Below are 26,648 nucleotides of genomic sequence, written 5' to 3' on the forward strand. Positions count from 1 at the left end.
TCTACGTTGTAGCCATCGGGGCATTCGGAAGCCTGCCCAGCTCACCATTTGGGGCAACATATTGGAAGTGAGATATTGAACTGGACCTTCTTCATTCTCTCCAACATTAATGTTAATAATAGTGTAGCATTCCCTCCTTATCTGCCGTTTTGCTTTCCAGGGTTTTAGTTACCTGTGGTCAACCACGGTCCAAAAATATTAAATGGAAATTCCGGAAAGAAACAATTCATCTGTTTTAAGTTGCACACTGTTCTAAGTAGCGTGATGAAATAATCTACCCCCGTCCATCTTTGTCCTGCCTGGGACGTGAATCACCCCTTTACCTGCCTGTTAGTCACCTCTTGGTTATCAGATCAGCTGCTGAGGTATCACAGTGCTTGAATTCAAGGGACTCTTATTTTACGTAATAATGACCCCAAACCTCAAGAGTAGCGATGCCGGCAATTTGGATCTGCCAAAGAAGCCGTGAATTGCTTCCCGTAAGTAAAAAGGTGAAAATTCTCAACATAGTAAGAAAAAAAAAATCATATGCTGAAGTTGCTGAGATCTACTAAGAACTAATCTTCTATTCGTGAAATTGTGAAGAAGGAATAAGAAATTCTTGCCAGTTTTGCTGGTGTACCTCAAACTGTAAAATTAGGGCCACAGTGCATGATACATGCTTGGTGAAGATGGAAAAGGTATTCAATTTATAAAATATTTTGAAAGAGAGAGACCATATTCACATAACTTTTATTACTGTATGTTGTTATAATTGTTCTATTTTATTATTAGTTACTGTGGCTAATCTCTTACTGTGCCCAACTTATAAATTAAACTTTATCATAGGATAAAACATAGTATATATAGGGTTCGGTACTATTTGTGGTTTCAAGCATCCACTAGGGTCTTGGAACCTATCCCCTGCGGATAAGGGCAGGGGGGCTACTATAATAGTAGTAAAATAGTAACTACAGTTTCCTTGGCATGTACAGTGTGTAAGATACTTTGCATAGCTTGGCTCATTCAAGTCTCACAATGACTGTGTGGCTGGTAACATTTCAGACCCATTTGACAGATGGGGAAACAGAGCACGTCGGAGTGTGTCTGAGGTTGCAAAGTACAGATTTGAATTCAGGTCCGTCTATGGCTGGAGCCAGTGACCTGGTCCACCACCAGGCCCCAGCTGCCCCTCTGTCTCCCCTCCAGCACCCAGGGCCCGGACCAGACCTCTGGCTCTTGCCCTCCCTCCCCGCCCCTTCGCCCCTGCAGGGTCTGTGTCTGAGTTAACTACCCAAGGCCGCTTAGCATCTCCTCTTCCCCACTAGCTGACCCTCTGGTCACTCAGCTACCGCCCAGCGGGCCCCTGGGTCTGGCTGCTGCTCCAGGGCAGGGAGGGCCCCGTGGGAACTGGAAGGGCCGCCCTGTCAGGGGCCTTTGTCTCTTCCTTAATTGGGTCCCACCGTCTCTCCAGTCCCTGAGAGCCACGAAGCCATGGGCCAAGTCCTCGGCAGAGCGGCAGGCGGAGGACGCTGAGTGGAAGCAGATGTGCCCGGGCCGCTTCTGGACCACTGCCAGGGGAGCCTTCGGGCCTGGGAGGTGGCTGGGATGCTAGCGCTGGGTGAGGGCTGGGCTCCGAAAGAAGCTGCCTCAGAGCCGAATATTTTAATCTGTTCGGTTTGAGAACAAAATCAAGCCTTCATTTTTGTGTTCTGAGCCAAAGGTAATCAGAGAGGGAGCCCGACCTCTGGTGTGTCTTACGGATGGGGAAACTGAGGTCCAGGGCAGGGATTTACCCCAGGTCACCTAGTCCTTTGTGAACTCTGACATGCTATACAACTTAAGGTGGTGATTGGGGTCCCCAGCCTTCCAGTGGCAAGGACTTGTGGGCATCTTTCTTGTGTGGCCTGAGTGACACAAGAGACACCCCTGACCTTCTAGGAAGGGGAAGATAGCCAGTGTCCACATGTTCGGTCAGGTGAACTCCTGCCCCAAGACCACAATGGGCTCCTTAACCACTTACTGACAAACGGACCCATCTCCCCAGGGGAAGGAGTGTTTGCCTTACTTCAGTGACCCAGTTCCTGGGGTCTTTTGAGAGAGACAGCTCTGAACTGGGAATGGGAACCTTGGGTTCAAGCCCTGAGACTGTCTCTGATGTGCTGTGTGAACTTGAGCAAGCTGCTTCTCCTCTCTGGGCCTCAGTTTTTTCCATCCGAAAAATGGGATAAGGGTAAACTTAGGTTTACTGCACAGAAGGTCTTCTGTGCAGCAGAGAGTATATTTTGAAAATCTGGCCCCTTGTTCATTTCTTGTGAGCTTCCAAAATCAGTGCTTTGAGATAGGAAGAGCAGTATTCTCACTCCCTGGAAGGGAATTGAGAGTTCAGAGCGGTGAAGCGACTTGCTCAATGACACACAGCATCTGTGAAGCAACGTTGTGGGGTTGGATGGAGGTTTCTCGGTTTCTAGTTCTGTGGTCATCTCCTCCTCAGGAGACCCACTACCTTCTGCCAGGCCACATGGGGACAGCAGCTCTGGGGTCCTCTACCACCTCTCATGGAAAAGCTGAAAATGATGGTAAGGGCCACAGCATTGAAGCTGGCTTCACCTTCCTATCAGAAGGGGCTTCAGAGCCTCGACACGGTGCCTGGCCCAGGAACCCCCTCAGCATCCCCTTTGGAGAGTGAGGTCAGCCAGCCTCTGCTGGGATAGCTCCTGGCTTCCCTGGGCAAGGTTAGCCCCGACTGTGAGAAAGCGTCCCCCACCTGGGCTGAGACCTGACTCCTTATCAAGGTCTTGCCTGCCCTCCCCGCCCCCCGCAGCCGTACACAGGCTGCTCCCGAGCCTGGGGAGATCCAGCAGGCCCTGGAAATGTGCCCCTCTGCTGCTGCCTTGTTCTAAGGGCCTCCCCGTCTGCTCACCTGGCTCGCATGGCAGAAGCGCCCCTACCCTGAGGCTGTGGCTGCCTCGCCCAGGCAGGTGGGAGCTGGCCTCTCTCTGCCCCTGGCAACACCAGAGGGGCTCCTGGCCCTGCCAGCTCTTCTGCTGGACCCTCATGGCGGAAGGGCCCAGACTCCAGGGACAGGCCAGCAGGAAGACTCAGTGGTCTGGAAGTCAGGACATCTGAGTCTGTGAAACATTTCTGCCAGTAACTTGCCGGGTAATCTTGGGTGGGTTGTTTTCCTTCTCCCGGTCTTAGTTTTCTCATCCGTAGAATGGGGATGGTCATAATCCCTGACCAGCAGGGCCTACAGGGTTTGTATAAAACCCAATGCGGGGGTGGGGTTAGAAGTGAAACCTTTGCAGACAAAAACACTGGACATAGGTGAGGGCTGTGCGGTGCGACATCATCTCACCCAGCGGTGATTCTGGACAAATCTGAGCCTCTCCGCTCCCTTCTGCAGTCGTGGGTGGGTCCTCAGGCAGGTGTGCAGGTCACTTTAAGTTGCCTGCTTCACACCCTTCACAAACCACTGGGTCCTGGGGCTGTACCAGGGAGAGGGGGACAAGGCCGTGGGATCAGTAGGGTAGGAAGGATATTCTCTGTTGATGGCAATTCAAAACATTTTTAACATGTTGAATCAAACATGGATATATTATGGAACAGAAGGAGAATTTGGCTCGCGTTTTGAAGATAAAACACAAGCTGGGGAGACTTCAAGGCGATGGCAGGCTTTGCCTTGCCTGGCTCTGTCCCTCTCCCCACCCTCCTGCTGGTGCGTGTCTCACTCTCCTTCTGTAGAAGAGGAGCTTGAGGGAGAAACTGTGTGGCCCTGGGACCGCCCGAGTCAACCCAACCGATGGAATTTCTGATTAATACCCCTCAGACCCCTTCCTCCATCAAATTCCACTCTTTTATTTTTTAAATATTTTTAAAAATATTATTTATTTATTTTTATTTTTGGCTGCATTGGGTCTTCGTTGCTGTGCGCAGGCCCTCTCCAGCTGCGGCGAGTCGGGGCTACTCTTCCTTGCCGTGTGAGGGCTTCTCTTGTTGCAGAGCACGGGCTCTAGGTGCGCGGGCTTCAGTAGTTGTGACACGTGGGCTCAGTAGTTGTGGCTCGAGGGCTCTAGAGCTCAGGCTCAGTAGCTGGGGCGCACGGGCTTAGTTGCTCCACGGCATGTGGGATCTTCCCGGACCAGGGCTCGAACCCGTGTCCCCTGCATTGGCAGGTGGATTCTTAACCACTGCACCACCAAGAAAGTCCTCCACTCTTCTTATTTATTATAAACATGCTATTCAGAAGTCTTGGTTAAATACCTGAGCTCATTTCCGTTCCTTAGAAATGAGCTCAGACGTTTGTTGTTTAACAAAAAAAGAAATATGGGGACTTGCCTGGTGGTGCAGTGGTTAAGAATCTGCCTTGCCATGCAGGCAACATGAGTTCGAGCCCTGGTCCAGGAAGATCCCACATGCCGCGGAGCAACTAAGCCTGTGTGCCACAACTACTGAGCCTGTGTGCCACAACTACTGAAGCCCATGAGCCTAGAGCCCATGCTCCACAACAAGAGAAGCCACTGTAATGAGAAGCCTGTGCACCGCAACGAAGAGTAACCCCCACCCGAGCAATGAAGACCCAATGCAGCCAAAAATAAATAAATAAATAAATAATTAAAAAAAAAAAAAAGAAATATGGTAGTTGTTGTCACCGTCATCATCACCATCATCATCATTATTGCCATCATCACCGTCTTGCACAGGCAGGTATTAGACTTTGCTTTTCTGAAAAGGCCAGACTTGAGCAGCGCTGCCCTCACCTGGAAAGGCTGAAGCTCCAAGAGACTGAGCTCCGTGACATCCACAGGCACACGGATCCCCCAGGGGCCTCGCTGGAATGCAAATTCCGACTCAGAGACCCGAGCTTCCGGTAATCTCCCAGGTGAGAGATGCTGCTGGTCCTAGGGCCACCCCTGGGCCCCACGGCCAGTTGGGGATGAAGTTGGGGCTGGCGCCAGCCTCCTCCCCTGCAGCAGCCTGCCTACCCTCCTTCCTCCTGCCGTTCAGTGTGACCTGGAAAGCACTGGGTGGCCTGGGACAGGCTCAGATGGCACCACATCCAAAAGGACCAGGCCTGCTCTATCTGTCCGCTTGAAGAATTAGGAAATTAACATAGTGTAACCTCCAATGTAGTAAGCGAGGCAAGCAGGAGCCATGGCGGCATGCTGAGAGCACAGGGTGAAAGTTGTTGGGGGAACAGGATATTTACAGTCTTGAAGCATCCCCCCAAAGATTACTTGTTAACGATAGAGGGGAGCGTGTTTTGATGCTGGAGGGGCCTGGCTGTCACCACCTCCAGGGGGCCCTCAGGCTGGGCCCTGGCCGTGGTGAGATGGGCTGACAGCCTGTGCCGCCCTTGATGGAAACATTTGGCCTGAAGCTGACGTGGGAACCTCGTGGGACACTCTGCAGGACATCTGGCCAGGGTTCCTCAAAGGGTCTAGAACCATGAGGAACGGAGTTGGGGAGCCGTAACTGCCAAATGCCGCACGTGACACCTCATTGGATCCTGGATCGGGAAAAATAAACAAATGGGAGTGTGGACGTTGTGTTGGGTGATTTGCCTAAAGAGTGTTGATTATCTTTGGTGTGGGGTTGTGTAGGAGAAGTGTGCCCTTGTTCCTGGGAGAGGCACGGTGAAGGGTTTGGGGATGAAGTATCATGAGGCCCCATCTTACCTTTGGATGGTTTGGCAAACATGAGATGTGTGTGTCTATGGAGAGGGAGAGAAAGAGAGAGACAGACAGAGACAGAGACAGAGACAGAGACAGAGGAGGAGGAGGAGGAGAGAGAGGTGGCCTGGGTATGGCAAGATGTTAATAGTTGGTGGATCTCCATGAAGGGTATGCTTGCAACTATTCGGTGGGTTAGAAACATTTCGAAATTTAAAAAATGCAAATAATCATAAAAGAAGAAAGTCACCAAAAAGCCATACATCTTTACTGAAATCTCTCTAAGAGACATAAAGGCAGGACTTACATGACAGAAAAATGTCTTAAATATCCTCTTCACCCATCCACCACTCAAAATCTCACTTATTACGGAAGCTGCTCCTCATAAAATCCCCTTTTCTCTCTTTTTAAATCCCCCTTTTCAAAGGTTAGACGACTGGGTGTGAAGTCTCACTCTGGCATTTACATACTGTGTGGCCTTGGCCAAATTGCTTAAACCTGCCTGTGCCTCAGTTTCCTCATCTGTAAAATGGGGGGGGGGGGAATATTGGTACCTACCTGCAGCATTGTCATGGGGATTAAATGTTATCATAGTGCCCAGGGAGCACCCGGCTGATAGCAAGAGCTCAGTAAATGACGTGACTGCCCATGGCAGGTTGTCCATGGCCTTTTTGGGATGCTCAGCTAAGTGAGGGCTGGCCTCATGGTGGCTTCGCAGGTGTCTCTGACTGCCCATCCCACGGTGGGCACACGGACATGACTGCTGCTCAGACCAGATCACGTGGGATGATTGCGCAGGACCGCCAGCTGGAGGTTGGGCCTTGCCACGTGCCTCACTGTGACCACCAGGTGGCGGCATTTAATTGCAGACGCTCCTCTTTCCCTGTGCTCTCTTCCCATGTTGAAACGCAGGGGCCACGCTGAGCCAACTTGAGGTCCTGCTGCACCTATGGTGGACTCCGTATGAGCAAGAAATACATCTTTGTGGTTTTAAGCCTCTTGGATGTGGAAGTTGTTTTGTTTCCAGTACAACCTTATCTATCCCTTCTGATAAAACTGGTTTGCCCTGTCCCCGGCTCAGTCTCCCTGGAATGTTCATCTAGAGGAAGGTCAGTCTTAACTGGACCTTCCCAAGCGTCTCTGACTCCCAGCCAGTGTTCTTAGCCTGTTAGAAGCCTCCAAGCTCAGTTCTGCAGCCCCCGGCAGTCCCTTTGCCCTGGCCGAGGTCCCCTGAAACATGATCACAGAGAGGGCAGCCTCGTTTCCCCAAATACAGGCTCTTATCAGCCCTATCTGCTGTAGGACATTTGGTCATTGTCTTAGTCTAGACATCAGAATTAAAATCTCTTATCAGCTCGTATTCTGGGGAAGTTGGGTCAGGCAGTATCAGGGCCAAAATTCCTCTGCTTCCAGCACAGCTGCTGCTGCAGCTGCATCAGAGATGAAGCTTATTGGAAGGGAAATCAGGGATGAGGGAAGGAGGCTTGGACGGAGAGCCAGAAAGCCTGGGCTCCAGCCCTGGCTCTGCTTTTCATTGTGTGATCTCAGGGAGTCTCTTCCTTTCTTTGGGCCAAAGACTAAATGGATTCCTGCCTAAGGGTCTTTGCACAGGTTATTCCTTTTGCCTGAGAGCTCTCACCATCTCCTTCCCTTGACACCTGCTTAACTCTTGCTCGGCCGTCACATCTCAGCCTGAAACACAGGGTCACTGTGTTCCATGCATTGTGTTTCATGCTCGCAGCCTTAGAGCACACACTTGTTTGCTTTAATTACTTTAACTAAAGTAATTAATTACTTGTTCAGAGACTGCCTCCCCACTAGGCTCTGAGCTCTATGAAAGTGACAATCTGTGATTCCATCGGTTTGGCTAAGGAATGAGTGACGTGTGTGGATCTGACCTGTGAGAGCCTCCGTGGCGGCCTGGGCATGGAGGGATGGAGGGTGGTGTTTCAAGGTGCCCAGCCCACCCCTCCCAGGAGTTGCAGGAGGGTCCCTGTCTTCCAGCTCCCTTGGCAAGGGTTAAGCGTGGCCTAAGTGACTTGGTCCTGTGCTGCGCCCTGGTGTCCACCTCTAAGATTACAGTCCCAGACCCTCCCCTCTGCGGAGGAAACTGTCTGGGTGCTTTCCCTGCCTTGTTGTGTGCATTCATAACAGCAGCCTTGTGAGATGGAGGTCTGTTCGTTTATTTGAAAAATATTTATTGAGTACCTACTATTTGCCAGGCACTTTGCTAGGAGCTGGTGCCTCACTGCTGAACTTTCTTCCCTCACGGAGCTTACATTTAGGTCTGTGATGGGGAAGGAAGACAGTAAATAAAGAAACACACAGAACTGTGTGGGTGTACACGTGTATGCATGTATGTGTTTGTGTGTATGTGTTTATGTACACGTATGCATATACGTGTGTGTATTTGTGTGTGTATGTGGACAGCACGTTGGTGGCCCAGATGTTAACTGACTTGTCCAAGGTCACAGAGATGCTGCTGGATTTGAACCCAGTTGTAACGATCATAGCTCGTAACTGCATAACCCTAACTCCCTGCCATGTGCCAAAGTCAGTGTTCTTTACATATGTGTTAATTTGTTTTATTCTCACAACAACCCTGTTGTTATCCCATTTTGCAGATGGGGAAACAAAGTACAGAGAGGCTAGATAATTTGCCCAAGGTCACTTATCTGCTAAATGGCAGAACCAGGACTTGAACCCAGGCACTTTGGCTCCAGAGCCCATCTTCTTAACACTGTGCTACACAAACTCTGAGAGTTTTGACATCCAGGGCTTCAGTGATGGTGACCACAAACCCAGTGCCACCCTCTCCTCCCACCCCAGCCAAGAAGGATCAGAAGAGCCCATCCTGGCCAGTCCTCTGTCTCCAAAACATCCAAGATGGCTGAGCAGCCTCTTGACCCATGACTTGGAAAGAGTGGGGAAGAGAGGGTGTCGCGGATGGTCCCTGCTCTCAGGGAGCCTGATGGTCTGGCTCTGGGAGCAGAACCAACCCTGCTTCGCTATGAGGTAAGGAGCTCAGGTGCAGAGAACAGGGAAGGCTTCTTGGAGGAGGTGAGGGCTGGGCTGGGCCTAGAAAATTGAGTAGGACTCAGATGTACATTTCCAAGAGGGAATGGGGTGAGCTGAGGCTCGGAGGGAGGAAGCGTGAAGCCGCCCACGGGCTCTGAGCTTCAGGGCTTGCCCGCCAGGCCAAGGAGCTGGACCGCCTGTTGGCTGGGGGCCCTCAAGGGGAAGGACAGGGTCAGGTCTGGGCTTTGGAGGAGCCTCTGGCTGCAGAGTGGAGGGTGGGCTGGGGGTCTCCCTGAAAGAGGGAGACCAGGTGGGGCCTCTTGCAGGTGTCCAGGTGAGAGGGGCAGGGACAGCCAGGGGCGAGAGGTGAAGGGCTCACAGAGGCTGAAGCCAAGGTGAGTTATGGGATGACCTGGCCTGCCCCCTCCTCCCACCTCTCTGACTTCCTTTCCTCCAGTTTCCCCCCACTCACTCTACTCTTTGCTCTTGCTTTATTAAAGAAAAATTATTCTGACACTTGTTAAAATGGTAAAGACTTTATTCAGGACTATTGCAGTAGGGGAGAGAGACTGAGCCCAACTCTGAGTGCCGCAAAGACAGCTGGGGACTCCTAAGCAAGGAGCAGAATGAGGGGCCGGTGCACAGCAAGTTACTAAGAGCAGGCTTCAAGGGTAGGGAGGTGCTTGCTCAACTGGTCTAACAAGATTCTGCTAAAGGCAGGCCAAGGACTTGGACATCAAGGGTAGGGGGATTCTTGCTAGACTGACTTAGGATCCTTTGCTAAAAAACATCTTCAAATATGTGACCAGGCACACACGCACATATGCACACACAGACATATAGACGTGTGCCTACACACACAAGAACTCATATACATACACACACCCACACATATGTATACACACGTGTACACAGATGCACACATGTGCACACAATGTATACGTGAGCGCACACACACACGATATATACACAGACATTGTACGTATACATATGTGCACGCGCACACACACACGATATATACACAGACATTGTACGTATACATATGTGCACGCGCACACACACAGGCACATACACATGCACTTCTGACACCCTGACTCTGACCCCCTCCTCTGGCCACAGCGCCATGCTAGGGTTCCTTGGGTATCTGTGGACTCAGACCTGAATGGGTGACCCCAATGAGCCTCTGCTGCCACCTTGTGGCCACTTCTCAGATAGCAGCAGATAGGAGGCTCAGGCCTTTCCCTGTTTCCAGTCCCTATGAAACCCCGAGACCCAGTCCTGGGAAACTCTCAGCTGCCCAGAGCCTTGCCCACCCTGGAGCACTGGCTTTTGCCAATTGCTGTGGGTGATTAGTGGAGCCTGGAGCAGGGTGATGACCCAACTCTCACCGTTACCCTCTAATCCTCTTCATGCCCCCCACCTCCAGGCCTCCAGGGTGCTCTCCCCTCTGCTTAGGGCACCCCTCACCCCATCTCCCCCAACTGCTCTGTGAGCCCTTTGGGGGCAGAGACTGTTGTGCTCATCTCCGGATCTGGGGACCTCATGTGGCCTCTGGAACAGACAAGTGCTGGGTGAGCAGGGGAGGGAGGGGGAAGGAAGGAAGGGGGAAAAGATGGGCTGGATAAACTGTTACCCACCCCAAGAGACAAATAATCCAAGTTTTAACAAGGAGAGAGAACAAAAGCCTGAGATTTTTTTCACAATCTTTTTATCTTGCTCTAAGTTATTACTTGCTTCCTGATATTTTTATCAGAAATAAATGCTCATCTCTAAATGCTCCCCAAAGGCAAAAGTTATTGGATGTGACCTATGTCTGTCACCTCCATGGAAGAGGAGACACTTAAGCTGTAATGGGGGAGGGGTGATCTTTGCAAGTGAACGTTTGAAACAGTGAGAGAAACCTCCCTAGTGGGGGCTGAGAAGTCAGTGCTGGCAACATCTGATGACTACTTGATATGATTATGAGTAGGTAATCGAAGGAACTTTGTGGAAAACCCCTTTCAACTGATGTCTATCTCTTGGAATTCTGAACTGTCTCTCACTACCTTTTAAAGAGAAGCATTTAGGTCTTTTTAAAGTCTGGCAAGAAGAAGGGCATCTTCTCTGATATTTGGCCAAGAATTAATTTAAAAATGTTATTTGAACACCCATTATGCACCAGTTCCAAGGTGCTGGGATAGAGTCATGAATGACGCAGACAGAATTCCTGCCTTCATGGGGCTTACATTACAGAAGGGGAGACAGAGAGTAAACAAATCAACAGAGGTGTGTGAAATCCTGCCAGGTAATGATGAGGACATGAAGAAAAATATAGCAGGGTGAGGGGACAGAGAGTGACAAGGGCACAGTTTTAGGTACATGGCCTAAAAGAGGCCTTTCTGAGGAGGGGACACATATGAATCCACCTAAAACAAGTGAGCAAGAAGGCAGGACACTTTGATGTATACCCTGAATAAAATATTTTGATTTTTTTAATTCTTAAAAATTACACAAGTAATTTAGGTTTATTACAGACAATTTTGAAAGTACAGGTAAACCAGAAAAAGTGCTCATAATCGCTTTATCTGCAGGTATACACACGCCTGGAGTGGGGACTCCTCTAGTTGTCTACACTGGATACAATTTAAGACTGAATTATCCTGTCTCTGAGAAATGTACTTTGGACCAACTGTGTGGTTGTCTTTTTTAAGCCAAGGACCAACCGTGCCCTGGGTGTTCCTGTCTTACACGGGTTTCCTGGAGTCATTTATGTCATCCAGCCCCCACGTGACTCTGAGTTGGTGACTCCTGCTGTGTCCTGGCCTTTCCACAAGAGGCGGGCATCAGGAAAGTGGCAGACACAGGTTATGGGAAGACTGCATCCCAGGCAAATGTAAGAGGTGGTTGGGTTGAAAGGACTGACTGCGGCCACTTCAATTCTCGAACCAGTCAGAGAGATGGCCAGGCGTTTCTCCAGTAGAGAAACTGGATCGCTCACTAATAAATGTATGAAGGAGTGTTCAGATTCATTTGAAGTCCAGGAAGTGCGCATTAAAACAAGTCACTTTGCCATACAGCAGAGACTGGCACAACATTGTAAATCAACTATACTTCAATAAATTAAAAACAAAACACAAAAAAACAATACTGCCCGTCGGATGAGCAAGATAGCAAGTTGGATGGTACCAAGTGTAGGAGCAAATGTGGGAGACAGCCACGGTGCATCAGCAGTGGAGGGCTATCCAAACAAATAGAACGGCCATTCTGGAGAACAATCTAAAACCAGCAGCCCCACTCCTTGATTTATAGCCTGGAGAAAATCTCATCCAGGAGCGCACGCTTTGGGACAAAAGGGGAAATAGGAAGCACTGCAGGTGCCCATCCCTATGAGAAGGAATGAGGCAACACGGAGGACATCCGTTCTGGCATGCCATTGGCAAACAGCAGCAACCAAGGAGATGGACGGACGGCACGTTGGAATGGATCTCTAAAACAGGGTTAAGTGAACAAATAACGAACAGAACAAGGTCTATAGTGCAGCACCATCTGGGTACATGTTAGCTCCTATCATTTGGACATTTAGAATTGCATAGACAATTCTGTTTGGTCTCCATCCCATTCCCCCTGGTCCCCATTACGAAGTTGCCTTTTCTACCTCGATACTTTCTAGGATTTCTCCTTTTTTTTTTTTTCCTCCTTCGAAAATTTTGCTGTAGCATTGCTTACAACGTCCTGGGTCCTTTTGCTCCGTACACACAGTTCTTTTTGCAGCTCAGAAGAGTTTCTTTGTGTTGCTTCTTTAATTCTAGAGTTTGTTTCATTTGTTCTGGCTTCTCACTCATGAACACCATTTTTTTTCATTTGTCTGCTGTCTCTTCTTCCCCATTTTTCTAAAATGATCATATTATCAATTGTAATTTTTATTTACTTGTCTTTTTCTTCTGTGTTCTTCTCTGAACCACCAACTCAACTATCTGTGGCATCAATTCCAATGTTCACTGCCACCAGTATGGCTTGGGTCCTGCCATTGTGTTTCTAGTTTCCTTGCCGACTCCCTTGTCTCACCCACCTCCTTCTGCATCTCTCTCATCTTGTTGCTTTCTGCAGGCTCCATGCCTTCTTAGGCTCTAGGAAGATGTCTGAAATGACTTGCAGTGGGTCATTTTTGGAGGTTTATTCACCTCCTGGACACTGCCCCATATCTCCTGTACAATTGTTTTTTTCATGACTTCCATGTTGGGGTTTTTGGGTTTTGTTTTTTTTTTCGTTTTTGCTCACCCTCAAGTGAAGCCAGAAAACAGATCTGCTCTCTTTTTACTGGGTTGGTGATCTACTCCTCCAGTCCTTCAGCAGGAGGGCATGATGTTTGTAGATACCAGCTGTCAACTTTAATAATATCCTAGCCAGTTATTTTACTAACAAATGGGAGTTTATTCAGGAATAGCCAGAGGACTTGTAAACTGGGAGGTGTGAACTATGGCGGACTACAGGCAAATCCAGCGAACAAGGCAGGGAACTTGCTTTTATAGGGAAAAGGGGAGAGTTGCGAGGGGCTGTAATAACCAAAGTTTCCATTGGAGGAAACTGAGAGTCCATTGTATGGAGGTTTCTCATTGGTTGGACTACTATGGTCTCTGATTGGCTGGGCTACCTTTGGGCAGAGAGGCGCTTTCTTCTTCCTGCTGGTGGTAAAGTAGGCAACACCTTCCTGTGGGAGATGTAGGCATAGGTGGCTTCCTGTTTGGAGTAAATGACAAAGCATGACTGCAGGGTGAGAGCTCCCAGGCCTGTCCCGACTCCAGTTTTAGCTGAGGTTTCTTTAATTCCGCACACATTTCTTGTTTCTAGCGAATTTTCACATAGTTTCTTTGTGACTTCTCCCTTCTGTTGTTTGCTTCTCTATCATCCTGAGCGATGTTGGATGGCAGAATTGTCCCCGCCCCCCAGCTGCCCCCCACTGCCACGGGCACTTTCTCATGCCTCCCACTGCTGCCCTGCACAGGACTCGTCCTCTGGGAAGCACCACATCGTTGCCAACCCTGTCCTCTTTCTTCAACTTCTGCGCAACGTCTGAAGGTAAGAGAGGACAGCTACCAGAGTCCTGGTCGGCACAGGCCTTGGGTCAGGGAATAGAGGGTGGGAAAGCTGTGAAGCGTCTTCCTGTCTTTTTCATGCAGATGGTTCTTTGCACTGGGAACCTATAAAGCGGTCTTTTAAAAACCCAAACTGAATCAGGTGACTCCCTTCTTAAAGCAATTGATCCACTCCCCATTGCCCTCCTGTTAGAGTCTGAGTTCCTTAATAGGCTTCACAGTTCTCCCTAATCTCCTCATGGCCTCCTCTCAAGCCTTAGTTCCCCTCACTGCCCTTGAACTTCATGTGGCTTCCTGAACCCTCCACGCTCTCCACAGACCCCTGTGCCTTTACACAAGCTGCTCCCTTGGCGGCAATGGCCTTCCCCTCCCCACCCCATCTCTACCTGGAGCTGACTAATAAGATAGGGCTCAGATACGTCTCCTGCAGGAGCCCAGCTCTGATGTTCCTGATAGATGAGGTCCCCCAACTCCCACCCTGTGCTGCGTTCTTTCATCCAGTCATTCCTTACACATATCCTGGATCCGATTTAACTTCAGACACTCTGGCATCCCTTCTTACACTGTCCTGTGGGGAACAGATCTCATTCACTGTGTCCCCAGGGCCCAGCAGTCCGTAACTCATTCAATGCTGGCAAAACTTAACAAAGGAGCCCACACTACCATCACAAACCTGAGCCATGCTTCCACTAGAGGGCAGCACTACACAAATGTCACCTTGAGACCCAGTTCCAACAGTTGGTGGTGCTGGGCTTCGGGGAAGGGCAGTTAGAAGGGCCCACAGCCTCCAGCCGGGCAGCTCCAGAATGTCCCAGGCTTCTGACCGAGGTCCTTTAGCTGTGCCCTTGGCCTGTCCCAGGACCACACATCCCATCTAGTTCAATTTTGTTAAGAACGTTTTAAAACCCAGGAAAGCATGTGAGGGCCAAGGAAAGGGAGGGGCCTTCTCCTGGGGGAGGAAAAGGCTCGGACTAAACCTTCAAGGGCTGTGTTTAGGAAATGCAAGGGTGGAACTAATATCATGCAATTGCACATTTACTAAACTATTCCTTTTTGGTTTAGCATTAAAAACAAAAACAAAAACAAAAACCTCATTACCTAAATTGCTTTAGAAATCTGGAAAGACCTATGCATAATCTGTCTTTCCAAAGATAGAAACTCAATCCCCCTCTGCTGTTGGGAACAGAATATAAAAATAATCACCAGCTTTGGGGTCTGAATGCCACCTCGATGGGGAGGAGATTTGTTGTAGGGGGGCAGTGCCAGCCTTGCAAGGTAAGGTGGGCAGAAATTAGCATCCCAAACTGCCCTCTGCAAAATTGTCATTTAACCAGGTTAAAAAAAGATATTCCCAAACAGGCTGCTTATGATGGCCTCAGAGCTGATGTGGAAGCTGCCAAATGTGTGTATTTGTGGAGTTCTAAGTAGGTCAGATATTTCTGTCGCTAATTATTACTTGTGAAAAAATATGTCGTGAGCTTGCCGCAGGGAGAGACTATCGAAAGCAGCATTGATCTTTGGAAACTCCAGCCAGATTTATCCGTACAGGGCTGGCATCCCAAGGACCCTGTCGAAAGAGGAGGAAATGTCCTAAATCCAGGTCCCCGGGGGGCAGTTGCAGGAACTCCAGCAGGAAGTTGGGAAACCTGGGTCCTAGCCTTTGATTTTTACTTCCCTCTCCTGGGCTTCAGTTTTCTCATTGGGTTAGATTTTTATATTCAGTGCAAATGTTGTCTGATGCCATGACCTCCTTGGTGGAAAGTCATTTTCTGGGGACCTGGGCTTTCCCTTCTGTTTAAGGGATAAATTTTCCTGTTCTGGGAGATTTAGGCAAGGAATCAGTTCAGAAGTGAGATAAAAATTTTTTGGCATTGAATATTAGCAGGAAATTTTGCTGCACTTGGATCAGACTCATGTGCCTAAATATTTGCTGAGTGTTGAATATGTGTTGGACATTGTGGCAGGCATGTTGGGCACACAAATGCATGTGACTCTGCCCACTCTGTATATCTAAGATTGGTGGCTCCTTCTTACTGAGTTTCAGAGGGTGAGATGATTTGTCCAAGGTTACACACATAGGAAGTAGCAGAGTAGGGATTCAAACCCAGCTTCTCGCTTCAGTATCCTAAACCAGCCGCCATAGCTACGCTTGAGTGAGTGGTTAGGAGGACAAAGATAACCCCTCCCCTTCTCCTAGATGTGAAGTCTGGATACCAGGGCAAGATGCTGCTCTAATTAGTTTTGTATTACAGGCTCTGAGACTTGTCAATGCTTTATGCAAAGTTATGCAGAATATGCAAATCAGGGGTGGTTCTGGTTATGTTGTTACCAGTGCAGCACCTGTGATTTTCTGATCTGAAAAGTTCTGCCTGCAGAGCTTCCTGGTGGCATGGACAGTGGGAAGGGTCCTGGGCTGCTTTCCACAAAGTCACACATGCTCTGAAGTCCCCCATAAGAGTTGTGTCCAGGAGTTGGAATGTAAACGCCCTTGCCATACAGACAGTATTAACCCCAAATATTTGGGCAGGAATGAATTTAGTTGATCTGAAAAGTTCTTGTTTTTATTTTTAAATAGGTGGGCCTGTTTCCTCGCCTTCAAAATGGGTACGTTGGTCTCAATGATCTTTAAGGTCCTGTGATAACTACGAGTCTTCAGAATCCTGTGTCGAGGCTTCTGGAAAGGACAATCTGCTGTCTTTCTTTTCAATACTCTGCTTATGAGGCTTCTGCCCCTACCTCTCTCCTGCACTCCTCACCACCACCCCTTGTTCACACTCCCCCTGCAAGCTATTTGGCCCTCTGGAACCTGCTGTGCCTTTTTTTTTTTTGCCTCCCATGCTTTGCAGGTGCTGTTTCTGTGCCCTGGAACGTCTTTCTCTCTCTTCTCCAATGTCTAACTCCTTCTCTTCCTTCATGGGCCAGCTGAGATGTCACCTCCTCCTGCCCTGCACCCCAGGCAAGACCAGGCAGCCTCATCCCCAGTCCTCTTGGACCTAGCTGGCTAGCCGGGAGGTAGCAAGCCCAGGAGGTGGTCAGCCCACTGGGGACAGAGACCCCAGGCACGTGGCCCAAGACTGTCAAAGTCGTCATGCCTCAATGTTTAAGGAATTAACAAATCAAAGAATAAATGCATCCACTCATTTTAGTTTAGAATTGTCCAAAGGAAGCAGTTGTAATGAACTCCCCCTACCTAGCTTGTGACTTTAGACTAAAAATAGGTGTAGGGACACCAGGCTCCTCTAACTCCCTAATATGAATTTTAATTTTTAATAACTTGAGAAATCAGTGAACTATACCTATGGGAAAATGATGAGGAATCAGCCACATAAATTAATGGAAAGTATGTGTTCACATTATCTAACTATATTAAGTGTGAATAATAATTAATTATAGATTCTACATGCGGTCTTGTCTTTGAGAATTCAATGTGAGAGAATTTAAAAAGTCATTCATCACCCTCCTGTGCTCCACCCCAGGCCGTAACATAAAAAGCAATGGCCAAAGAATTTTCCATAATTTATGAAAATCATCATCTTAGAGAAAAAATAACTCTCAGTAGGAGCGTAATAACTGGGAAAAAGAGGCTGCATCAAGTATGGTTGTTAATGCTGTTGTAATCACCTGACCACCCTTCCCTTTCTCCCCTGCATTTATTCATTCTCCCGTTCATGCACACCACTCTGTGGTGTACGGAGAGGTGGTCTAACCAGTGGATATGAACATGAGCTCTAGAGCCAGATTGTTTGAGTTCAAAGCCAAGCTCATCTACTTTGCAGCTGTGTGGTCTTAGGCAAGTTGCTTAACTTCTCTGTTCCCCACTTTCCTTACATATAAAATGAAGATAATAATAGCTCCTATTGCGTAGGGCTGGTGTGTGTGTGTGTGTGCGTGTGTGCGTGCAAGGGTAGTGCATAAGCCAATACACATAAAGTGCTTAGCACAGAGCCTAAGCACCCAATAAACACTAAGTCTGGTTGTGAGCCTGACATTTATACTGGGTGCTGCTTAAGATGGACTGAGTTTCTGTCGTTGAAGAGTTTGCTGAGTGGTGAGGGAAACAGACTGTAAATAAGCAAGCTCATTTAAAATTACAAGTTGTGTGTGTTACATATGGAATGAGGAAGGTGCTATGATAGGGAGTGATAGGGTGCTATGACAGGGCTTCTCACATAAGGGGGACAGGGCCATTTCTCTGAGGAGGTGACATTTTGGTCAAGATCTGAAGGGTAAGAAGCAGCTGGGGTAGTGAAGTGTCAGGGCAGAAGGTTTCAGGTCTTGGCTTGTGTGCTATTATCTACCGGGGCTGCCCTTTTCCTGTTTCCAGTTTTTAAAGTGTGGACCTGCCGTATCAGCTATTAAGATAGACCATAGAGCCACAGTGATAAGAACACTGCTGTAAAGGATATAGAAAAGTTGGTAGGTAGTGGCACAGACTTGATCATAGTTTTTGCTAAAGAGGTGCCACAAGACAACGGGGAAAGGACAGAGTTTAGAAAACTGGCCTGCTCTAGGGAGAAAAAGAAAGCTAATTCTGCCTTACCCCACACAAAAGCTGGACTCCAGATAGGTTAAAGACATAAGCTTAAAACTCTAAAGGGAGTGGAAGAAAATTGGGATAATAGGTTTCTGATTTGGGGGGTGGGGTCAGAAAAGACTTCCTAACCAAGACCAAAAAGGCACAATGAGCCAAAACATTGTTAAATTTGACTATCATAATTAAGGACTCCTGTTCAGCAGAGGAGAGCATAGACAAAATAGGGAAACAGATGCCAAGCTGGGCTTACGTAATACGTCTGTATTACGTCTAAAACAATAAGTGATTGTTACCTGTAATGTACAAAAGACTCCTTGTGATCAATAGGGGAAAACCCCCAGTAAATTCAATACAAATAGCCAACAAGCTCATGAAGAGATGCACAAACGTGCTAAAATCCAAGATATGCAAATGAAAATAAGACACATGGAAGCCACCTTCTAAGCCTCAGAAGGGCGACACGTAGAAAGGTAGGTGACACCAAGGATGCAAGGAGAAGGGGATGCGGTTGGGAGCCATTCTCAGGAACGCTGAGGACCACAGCACAAGGGCAGTTGGCTGAGAGACCAAGGGCATCCCGAAGGCCAGTCAGTGCACCAGGACGAGCCATGCCCATGGCCTAGGGCTGGCTGTGCCTGGAGGAAGGAGATCCCCTTCCAAATCACGCAAGATACCTCCTGCCAGCCGGCAGGTTTGTGGGGCAGCATCTACCTGGAGGGGGTGCCCTCCTCTGGTCCACACAGAGCCGCCATTTGGGCTACAGGGCCCTGGCCTTTGGAAAGCCATTTGTCCACGTTTAAGGAAATTACTTACCCAGCAAGACCACTCCTGGATGTCTGTCCCAGAGACATCACATAGGACAAAAGGGAACCTGCATAAAGTGCCACGGCTGAAGAGTTTGGAGGGACAGGGATTTTGGAGGTCACCCAGGTGTCCATCCCTGGGGAAGTGGATGAGAAAAACACAGTGGATTCTCACCATGGGATACTGTGCACAGTTAGAAGCAACTATTACATACCACTGAACACACTTTGGTGCTGAGTGGAAAAAAAAAGAAAAAAAGAATCAGACTGAGAGCTTTAGCATAGAATTAGTCATGTTAATTAAAAGCATATACAAACACAGAACAGCATGACATGTTCTGTAAGGATTCATACATATATTTTTTTTTTTAATTTTTTTTTTTTTTTTTAATTTATGGCTATGTTGGGTCTTCGTTTCTGTGCGAGGGCTTTCTCTAGTTGTGGCAAGTGGGAGCCACTCTTCATCGCTGTGCGCGGGCCTCTCACTATCGCGGCCTCTCTTGTTGTGGAGCACAGGCTCCAGACGCGCAGGCTCAGTAGTTGTGGCTCACGGGCCCAGCTGCTCCGCGGCATGTGGGATCCTCCCAGACCAGGGCTCGAACTCGTGTCCCCTGCATTAGCAGGCAGACTCTCAACCACTGCGCCACTAGGGAAGCCCCATACATATATTTTTTAAAATTAATTAATCTATTTTTTAAAATTTTTTGCTGCGTTGGGTCTTGGTTGCTGCGTGTGGGCTTCTCTTGTTGCGGTGGCTTCTCTTGTTGCAGAGCATGGTCACTAGGGTGCGCAGGCTTCAGTAGTTGTGGCTTGCGGGCTTGGTTGCTGCACAGCATGTGGGATCTGCCCCGCCCAGGGATCGAACCCATGTCCCCTGCATTGCCAGGCAGATTCTTAACCACTGCGCCACCAGGGACATCCCAAGGATTCGTACGTACTTAAGAATATATATCAACCATATCAGTAAGGATGCCTATGGGGGAAGGGGGATGATAGTGGGGATCAGGGATGAAGGAGGAAAAAAATTTAAAAAACAGAAACGTGAACCCGTGGACAGGGTCCTGGTCAGTTCAATGGTGAGAATGTGCCGGGGGTGAGGAGATGAGGGCCTTTGCTCCCCACACCTGAGTCTGATGAAAGTGTAAAGACAACAAAACTGACACAAAAGCATGATCCACCCTGTCTGTTGTGGATGAGCCCACACTTTTCTCCTTCAAGGGCTGGGCATCATTTCTTTTCTCCTCCGAGAGCCCCGGACACATGTTTTGCTCAGCTTGGGAAATTGTGAGCCTCTTGAAGATGGAAAATTATTTATTTGTCATCTATCTTTCTACCAATTGCAAACAACAGGGCCTAATAAAATCTTGCTGCATTGCTTTCCTTTCACTTTGAGCAGCATGGCACCTCCACAAATTGATGAGTATGAAGGGGGAAAGTGGTGGACACCCTGACCACCTGCCTCCAGTCTACCTACTCGGCCCATTGATTTGCTCGCCTTTCACAACGTTTATCTCAGTTGTAATTACTTGTTCATTCTAAGGCTCCCCCGCTGACCTGTCGGTGTCCTGATGGAAGGACCAAGCCTGCCTGACTTCTTGCTGGATCCTCGCACCCCACTGGCCCTGCCTCGTTGACTGTGCTGATAATTAGTTGTCAAACAGATACATCAGTAAATGAACGAATAATGAGCAAATGGATGAGTTTGCATCTTTGAAGAGTAGGTCGTATCCTGTGTCATTCTGGGGAGACGCACGTATTTCTTGGAAGGCATAATGTCTCTCAAAGGAACGGAAAGGTCATCCTTTGATGCGTTAGGTCCCTGTGGGTGACGGCATTAGGTCTGTGGCTTTCCATCGTGAATCTGCAAAGCCTCAGCTCACCGTCCACTGTCCAGAGAGCTCTGATAACGGGCACCAGGGAGGCCGCTAGATTCTGGCTCTCCATCTGAATGCCGAGACTTATTAAGATACAAAAATAAAGTGTGAGCTGCCGAGCTGGAAGGTATGATTAATGTTTACGATGCAGACAGACAGACTGGTAGGGGAGCTCATTGGCTGCAATGCACCCCTTTTCCTGTACATAAACTCGTCACCATGGCAATTGTTTTCTCTGCAAGTTCCCTCCAAGCAGCCATTGGTGTTTCTTGATTTCCACACAAGGATGACCTTGTTAGGTCTTGTTAGATAGAAACAAGACAAACGCTCCAACAACACAGGCTTCCTCTGCCCAGTTTCCCGCGGGCTAATTACAACACGCCTGAGATGCCCCTTCAGGTGGATTAAAATGAGACGCTTGACGGTTAATTTAAATAACAAACAGTGTCAGCCGCCATCTGCATCTGCAGAGGGGCCCCAACCCCTCAGCTGTTCCCCATAAGCAAAAGGATCTGTCTTCTGGTCCAGCAAGATTATAAAACCCCGGGCCAAGAGACTCCAGGACTCCCCCAAATACCAGTGCTGGTGCCATAAGGACCGGGCCCTTATGGGAACCTGCAGTGTCTCAAAGTTGACAAGACCTGCAGTGCCAGACCCTCTGCCCAGCACCCCCTTAGGCCTGGCAGTTTACTGATTTCATCCTTTTTCACCCCTATTAAAGGAAACCTGGGTGCCTTGACCTATTATTGCTGCTCTGTTAATGATTGGCATAAATATTACCTTCTAATTACACAGAATTTTGAATTTTTTTCCCCCAAAACCTTTGCTGGGTTATTTCACTGTCCTGTTTTTCCAAATAGTCTGTTTCCATTCATCTAAGATTTTAGTGGGGCCACACTCCCTGGGGTGGTAAGAGAGAGACATGCATGTTTCTTTCTTCCAGAGACTGGGTACTGCTCCAAACTGGAGGGGTCTGGGCCCAGCTGGACCCAGTGCGGGTCCTAGGCTGCCTTTGCTGGAAGAGCCTTATTCGTGGCAGGGAGACTGAGACCACTGCGTGCAGCGTGGTGCACACAGTGTGAGGGGCGCGCACCACACTGCGGCAGAGCCAGGTGTGGGCCACAGCCGCCACCCCAGCCGCCTCCCAGGCAGGAAGAGATGGCCAGGCCCCCTCCTGGCAGCGTGGGAAACCGAGGCCAGCACCCTTCTCCATCCCTGACCTGCCAGTCTCACCGTCGCCTCGACTGATCATCAAAGCAGCTCCTGAACCCGTTTCCTGCTGGGGTGGCAGCCGGCCCCCAGCCTTCCTTCTTGGATGATAGCAGCCCCTTAGCAACTTTCTTTCAGGAGCAGCCTCTTCCTTACTTGATGTGGTTTGGGTAGGGCATCCCTAGACGTTAGGGTTTAATTGGTCTGGGGGCGGCTTGAGCACTGGGATTTTTAAGAACGCCCCAGGTGATTCTAGAAGGTAGCCAAGTTTGAAAACCACTGCCTCTTCCCCTGGCCCAGGGATGGGCTGATAAACCAAAGTGGGCCAATCAGAGTCCTTCCCTAGGATTTCACTGTGGATAGAAGAAGGTCTTTCTTTCACGGCTATTAGTGGGAACTAGGTCAGCCTGTCTACACTCAGCCCCCGCTCACCCCCTGCAGCTGCCCCTCTCCTCACTCCACTGAGGACCTCACCACTGGGTCGTCATCATCTGTCCACAGCTGCGTTCCTGCCAGACTGTGGGCTCTTCCGAGGCAGGGGTGCGTCCTGTTCCAATTCACCCCCTACGTTTAGCTCACAGCTGGGCATAGGGTGAGGCCTGATGAGTCTTGGTTTGGTAAGTGAGCCATATTTAGCTCCCAGAAGCATGGGGGAAGCGCCAGCTGTGGGCCTGGGGCTCATTGTGTCTCTCCATGTGCCTGAGAGGGAGGGGGAGGGGAGAATGGTAGAAATAGAGGGTGTCACAAAACAGTGGGGAGAGGGAGGGGGAGGGAGAGGGAGGAGTTGGGGGAGGGCACAGTGCTCAATTCTTTTGTCCCTTCCTTCACTTGACACATTTTCTGAGCTCCTACTCTGAGCCATACACAGAAAGTTTCCCAGAGATGAACTAAGGTGCAGATGATTAAAAGAAAACCGTCAGTCATTTGGCCTTTTGGAAGAAACAGTGGGGGATTTGCAGAGTCCAACCCTTCTGGTGAGTGTCTTAATTTTCTACTCTGCTGGGCAGGGTGGGACACGGCTTCACAGAATGAGGCACTTAGACGTGAGAGATGGGGCACCTGGAGTGTCTCCTGATGCTTGGAAGACCTCCAAGATAATGCTGGTTACTTTTCTGGTTTCCTGGAATGCTGGTTTCAAAGTACACAGCCATCCTGCAGCAAACATCATGGCATTGCCTCTTGATTTTTTTCTCTCTGGCTCCAAACCAGTGGGGTCCCTTTGTTTATGGCCTACAGGGAAACCAGAGCAACCATGAAAAATTACATTTTATAAACCTGCTGTTTTATAAAACTATGTTTATAAAGCTACAAAACAAACAAACAAACAAAAAGGAACCAGCAGGGATCGAACCAGCGCCCCCTGCATTGGAAGCACAGAGTCTTAACCACTGGGCCACCAGGGAACTCCTGGGATAGCTCAGAAGTTCAACTGATCCAAGCCAGGCTGGGCTGATCTTGGCTGGGCCCACTCACGTGTCTGAGAATTCCAGTCAGCGTGTTCCTCAGAGGGCCACCTTCCAGGGATGTCAGGGGTGCACTGAGAAATAAAATAAGGTTCTGTGAGCAAATAAGTTTGGGATCTGCTGGGTTAAAGAAAGTTCGCTTATTCATTGATCCAACAAACATTCACTGAATGCTTATTATATGCCATTGTTCTAGGGCCTGGGAGCACATCAGTGAATAAAGCTAAAACAGACAAAAATCCCTGCTTGGGGATTATAGTCTAGTAAAAAGGTTGAAGAGTTTTCTTTTCTGCAGGACTTCTCAGAGCCTTTAATATACTAAAGGGCATCACCCAAAGAGGACAAGGCATGCGGTGTCGTCCAGGGTTACTGGACCCTGGAACTCTTGTTCTGCGGGGCACTGGCAGAACTGATGTTCTGTGAAATAGACTTTGAGAAACACTAACCCAGTCCAACCTCCTGTGGTACAGATGGGGAAGCTGAGGCCATGTTCAAGGTCACCCAGGCAGGGCTGGTGCTGGAGCATGGTCTCCTGACTCACTGCTCAGTGCTCTTCCACATCCTTTCCCCTTGATCTTATGTTTTCTTTCTTTCTTTTTTTTTTAAGGCCAAACCTGGCTTTAGAGTGCCTGAGATTTGGGAGGCTCCGATGAACTTAGATGCTTGAGATCAAGATTGCTGGGCTCTCCCAAGCCCTCCACGGGGCCTCCTGGGCTGGAGTCTTGTGGAGATGTCATACCTCCAACCACATTGGTCATGTGACCTCTCCCCAAGCCCAGCCCCACCGATAGGAGCCACTGTGCCTGTCCCTGGGGAAAAGAGGCAAACTGGGACATGGGAAGAGAAGTGAGATTGTTAGGGGAAAGGCCAACATCCTGGTGCTTGGGAAAGTTGTCTGTTTTCTTGATGAAACCTACAGTGTCACTCTCCTCTGTGGACATCCTTGGGTGCTCTGACATCCCCCAGTCTGTTCCCTGAAGTACAGGCACTGTGTTTAGTGTCTAGAATCTTCTAAGAGCTTGCAATGTCCAGGGGTGTTTTCCATGCAGGCCACCGGGCAGATATGTTGCAGCACAGAGGGAGAAACTGAGGTTCACAGATGTAAAGTCACCTGCACGATGTCATCAGTGGATATCACTTGGCGGAGCTGGGACTGGGACCCAGGTCTGCCTGTCCCTTTACAACACCCACGCTCATCACTAAGAAGTGAATGATTTTTAGGAAACTCTTTATCCGGGAAGCAGGAACAAGGATTCCAGCTCTGAGGACCTCAGAAGGTTTGGGAGGATCAAATGAGATGCCTTTTTGTCAGAGAATGTTGACAACAGCATGAACTTTATGGCCCAGGCCCTGTGCTAGGGGCTTCCCAAACATTGCAATAATAAACATGGCATTTTTCTGACAAGGAAACTGAGGCCCACGGGGGTGAAACCGCTCGCCCAGGGTCACTTTCCAGTGATGGCAGAGACCTTAGCTTGTCTGAGCTGAAAGCTGAGGTCTTCCTACGGCCTCACACGGCCTGCCACACTGCAAGGCGATCAGCTTGTGAGCCACTGCTATTCTTGAAAATAGTCCATAAGCCAATCATTTAAGAACATAGGCTGCCTTAACAACCTCAAGTGGGGGCTCCTGACCTCCATGAGAGCCTGGCATCCTTCTCTTTCTGGAATTTTCCACTTAGCCCTTCCCTCATGCACTTGCTTCCTGAGAACATCGAAACCTTATAATAAAATAAACCTGGCTTCACCACAAAGAGCAGCCCCTTCAACTCACTTCTTTCTTCTCTAAATATTTCTTTAGTACTATGTCTTTGATTTCAAGATATTTCAACAACCCCCCTAAAGGATCTCAACATTTTCCCTGAACTAGAAAAATAAAAAAATAAAACACTCTGCTGGGAAGAAAAGGAAAATTGTATGTTCTTTTGTTTACACGAGTGTACAAAAAATCATTACAGATCTCCATGTGGCCTTGGTGATTTTCCACCGTGATATGGAAAGAGAAATGGATAAACGGGAGTCTGCAACCAATCTCAGGGGATTTCTTTTCTATTTGGGTGACCCCTGAAAGGCTCCTGAGCATATGGCTATTTTTGAAAGAAAAGAGGAAACGCTGAGGGGCGGCCACGATTAACAATAGTTCACCCAGATGCTAACTTTTTCTGATGTTTGCTTGTTTTTATTTTTATTTAATCTGACTTTTTGATGTAATTGTTGGCATTTTGTTTCTGACCTTAAACCAGTATAATTCATCTTGGGCATGACAAGAGAGGCAATGGACTATCAGTGATCAAGATGCAATCTATTTTCTTAAATTACGACCCAGCCATGTTCACTGAGATGATGTTGAGTAAGGTTCATTGGGGGCCGGGGGATGGGGATGGAGAAGTGGCACTGCTTTGCTCTTTACTTACTTTGATCACAATTTACCCTTCGGTCGCCTGGAATAGGAGTTTATTTCTGCTCACCCAAGGCTCCCACCAAGAGGCCTTTACATTCGGGAAGAACTTGAGCCACGTCCTGACCCATGAATTCTGGATGCAAAATGTGCAGATTCAGAATGAAGAATTGCTTTCCTAAAATTCTGAGCTACGTAAATTCTAGGTATAGTGGACTGAGCATTGGACCAGGAGTCAGCTCATGTAATCCTCCGATAAGCCCTAAGAAGAAGGTTGTTGTCGTGCCCATTTTATAGATGAGGGTACTGAGACATGGAGAGTTGAACTAATTTGCCCAAACCAGCAAGCAGTGGAGCCTTGGATTCAAGTGCAGCCTCCTCCCTGCAGAGGCTGGGATCTCGAAGACCAAGCACAGATCACTTTGTGACCTCAGGTCCATCCCCTCCCTTCTCTAGGCCCTAATTTCCTCTTCTCTAAAATAAGAGGGCTTGGATGGCTGGTTTCTAGGACCCTTTCTAGAAATGACTACAGATAAAATTTCATGATCTTCCTCAAAGCCCAGCAGGCATCCAGACTTTAACAGGGAGTTGCCGTCAAGTTTCCTCTCCAGAGTCTGAAGACGAGAG

At 48.7% G+C, this 26,648-nt stretch overlaps 1 long non-coding RNA gene across 2 annotated transcripts in view; it reads left to right on the forward strand.

Annotated features, from left to right (window-relative positions):
• The window catches only part of LOC309634298, a 69,737-nt gene extending 43,094 nt beyond the window's left edge, over positions 1-26,643 (forward strand). The window contains exons 2-4 of one of the 2 annotated variants that reach the window (XR_014247948.1): positions 11,240-13,724; positions 16,317-16,345; positions 20,619-26,643. This is a non-coding gene — a long non-coding RNA (uncharacterized lncRNA). Of the gene's footprint in view, positions 1-9,671; positions 13,725-16,316; positions 16,346-20,618 lie in introns of those variants that run through there. The other variant, XR_014247949.1, reaches the window with a different exon arrangement.
• Positions 26,644-26,648: the final 5 nt, after the last annotated feature.

Source organism: Balaenoptera borealis (genome assembly GCF_965194805.1).
Source record: "Balaenoptera borealis genome assembly, chromosome: 8".
In the NCBI taxonomy this organism is placed as follows: Eukaryota; Metazoa; Chordata; class Mammalia; order Artiodactyla; family Balaenopteridae; genus Balaenoptera; species Balaenoptera borealis.